Here is a 3,667-nt window from a genome sequence, read left to right as displayed (position 1 = left end):
TTTTTTTTTTTTTTAATTTTATGTCTGAGTAATAAAGTGAGGATCCCTCTGAGCGGCGGACATGTTGTGAGTGTGTCGCTGACCATGTGACCGCCCTGATATGACAACCAACCACCAACCTGAGGGGGAGGAGGGTGTGAACTTTCTGCTCTCCCTTCAGCGATGAAGGAACAAAAAAAAAAAAAAAACCCCTCCTGTTGAGACTGGGAAACCCCGTCTACACGCTCGCCCTGTCCCGTCCCATCTGTAGGACTCAAACACACACACACACACACACTTACACACACACACACACACTTCCTTGTTGTCATATTGTAAATAACAACCACAGACTCTAAGAGGAATAAACAAACCCTGCTCCCTTCTTTACATAGCGCAAACGTAATGAATTAGCCTTCAGCCAATCAGAGGAGAGCCGCATCCAAAGGTTTCTGCATGCTACTGCCTACCTGCACCACAGTGACCACCAGTAAAAGATTAAAGTTAAAATAAGAGTCGAGTCACTGGGCAGCCGACGCAGTCCACCGCACGACGACGCGAAATCGACGCCGGTCCTGTAATTAAAGTCTGCGACTGAACCGGAGGAGGAAGAGGAGGAGGAAGAGGAAGAGGAGGTGGTGAGTTTAGAGCCGCCGCGACGCTTCTTTATCTGCTGAAGTTGTCTGTTTTGGTTTGAGGTCGGTTGGGTTCGTGCAGGAGGCCTGTTTCATTACTGAACGGTGGACATTTGTATAGTGTGGTTCATTTTCTAAATGTGTGATAAATAAAAACAAGGAAAGATTTCTCTAACGCTCGCCTCTCTCTCAGACTCATCATCCAGCACGAGGTTCATACGTGTGTTTTTATTCATGTGTCGATACCTGAATGTTTGAAACCTTTAACTTTTATACAAATATCAGTATTTCCAGATTCCTTCACTACATGTGGACTGTACCTGAGATAATCCTGCTGTTTCTGTTCAGATGTGGTTGATTGTTTTAAATGTCAGGAGGAGGAACCTGATTCATATCACATTATCCTCAAAATACAAACTAACAGAAGAGATTTAAACAATCTGAAGTTGTTGTTCAGTAGCTCCTTCCTGTGAGATCATGAAGACTTTGTAACTTTAGTGTTTAATTCACTTTAAAGGTTAAAGTATAAAATAAGTGTTTCCTGTCTTCAGCAGTTGCTCAGCTCAGAGTCAGTTTAAAGTAAAAACAAAGAACAAAAAGCACCATTTATAATATTTTAATCTGCATCACTTTGAACAACAAAATCCCTGTAAACATTACAAAATCAGCACCTGTGTGATCGGAGGAGAAAAGTGGTCCTGGTTTGATGAGAATAGTGAAAAGTGAACGTCTGAAACGATAACCTGCAGTTTGGACTTCAGCCGGGGCCGGGTAACTCTGAGCCAACGTTTCTTATTTAGACTTTATTATCAAACTGATCGTTCAGAAAGCTTTCAGATACGTCAGGAGGTCTGTCTGCTTTCTGATTGGCTCTTACGTTCGTTACCCAGCCCTCCAATCAGCCTCACTGATGGCTCAGAGTCTCTGGTTTACGCGGTCTTTGAATGCGTCAACACAGAGGGAATCACTACCATGGGGAAGGCTCGTCTGAATCAGCAGTTAAAGTCCGAGAAGGAGAGAAGCACCAGGGTTTCAGAGCCCCCCCTGAAGTCTTTCATCCATCAACTACAGACATCACAGCAGCCGAGACGTCTCTCTGAAAGCGTGTAATAAGTTACAGGCGTAGAGCGAGGAGGTGGAGCTGCAACGGGAGCGTCTCCTCAGCGGGAGGAGGAGAGTTCAGACAGTCTGTGGGTTTGTAAAGCACCAGGATTCACATCAGAGGAGAGCCAGAGTGTAAATGTGATTGTTGGTTATTAAAAAGTGAATTTAACGAGGAACATGATTCAGATTATATGATACTGATTGGACATCACGTGAGGAGGCAGTACAGTCGCTCGGAGGAGGAGGAGGAGGGTTAAAACTTCATCATGCAGAGTCCACAGACACGTTGCTGATCTACAGACAGACTGAAGGCACAGCAGAGAGCCAACGCACTCCCAGCATGCACTCCACTCGTCTGTTTAACGAGGAGTTGAGGAACAATAACTGTAACACGTTGATCTGATCTGAGTTCAGCTGTCGGGGACGAAGGTGGAAGGAATGTAAAGATTTATTCAGATCGAGTTGTCGAGAGAGTTCTGGTTCACTCCGAGAAAGAAAAAGGAAACATCGGTTGTTTTTATCCGACGGCAGAAATATAAAAAGGTTCGTGTTAAAAAAAGAACGTGAAAGAAAATCTGTTTAGTAGATTTTTGTTTAATAAAAGAATCGTTTGTCCTCGATCTGAGCCGGATCAGAACCAGACTGCGTGAGTGAGCACGGTGCTGCTGGGAGAACTGGGGGGGGAGGGGGGGGTATGTGTGTGTGGTTTTGGTTGAGTTTGGTAAAAGAGCAGCACAACAGGACAGTGACGAACACGAGCAGACGAAGAGTCTCCTCAGTGGTGAACTAGTGCTGGTTCACATTAGCACCTGAAGCAGAGGCAGCGTCACAAAGCAGAGTCCAGAACCAGAACCAGAACCAGAACCCTGCTGGGGAGAGGGGGCATGTCTTCCTGAAGGCATCACGAGTTCACCAAAATAAAAGCCTGGCATCTTAATTAATCAGCAACTTATTGATTATTGATTCATCAGAAATCTGCTGGTTCTTCTCGAATGTTTTCTCTTTGGACAAAACAACATTTAAAGTTTTAATTCAATCTGAGGATTTACTGCTTTTATCTGTTTACATCAGTGGAAACTGATGATTCTGGTTTTGGACTGTTGGTCGACATTGTCCGTTATTAAAAACGATTAACTGATTCACCACAAACATAAACAAGTTACTTCATCATCATCTAAAGCCAAAGTTCGGTTTTCAACACTTTAATAAACAAACTTTTCCTAAAATAAGTTCCAGTATCGCTGATTAATTCATTTATTAAAGTAAAACATTGTCTACACAACAGCCCAAAACCTAAAAACATTCAGTTTATAACGATACAGATTCACCCTGGGACCTAAAACAGCACCGAGCTGCGTTGGTTCTGGTGTGCTGCTGCTTTGTGAGCGCTCCCTCCGTGTTACAGACAGTGGCACAGTGGAGAGTGTGGCTGGTTCAGGTCACACTGCAGTACAAACACAGCGGCCCCACAGTGCAGGCAGCGGGGCGACCGCGGCTGCTGGAGGAGGTTTGGTCCCTGAAGCTTTAGAAAAAGCACACGAGTCGTTGGGTTCGTCTCCTCTCGCCGTCAAACACTTGGGAGATTTAAAACAGAGTCAGTTTGTAGGCGTGCACCTTCAGCTGAGGGAAGATTTATGAATCCCAGACTCCCGCATCCACAGAGGAGGAAGATTTGTTTGACAGAAGAAAAACGAGACAGATATGAAAAGTATTTTAAAAAAGAAAAAAAAAAACACAGCATCAAAATTCGGCTTCAAATATTCCCAGTTTTCCTGAAGCTGTCTAGCATCGTGACGAGTCGTCTGGATTTCCTGAAGTGAAGGTGTGTTTGTGTTTGAGTGTAAGGCCTTTGTGTCGCGGATCCACCGGAGGTACAAGTCCCAGTCAGGCGATCTCCAACTCCCGCTCGATCCCGACGTACTTCAGAGCGTCAGCCTGGCTGTACCTGC

The sequence above is a fragment of the Morone saxatilis genome, unplaced genomic scaffold (assembly GCF_004916995.1).
Source record: "Morone saxatilis isolate NCDOM2014 unplaced genomic scaffold, NCSU_SB_2.0 Contig0, whole genome shotgun sequence".
NCBI lineage: Eukaryota > Metazoa > Chordata > Actinopteri > Moronidae > Morone > Morone saxatilis.
This window is presented reverse-complemented; position numbering follows the sequence as displayed.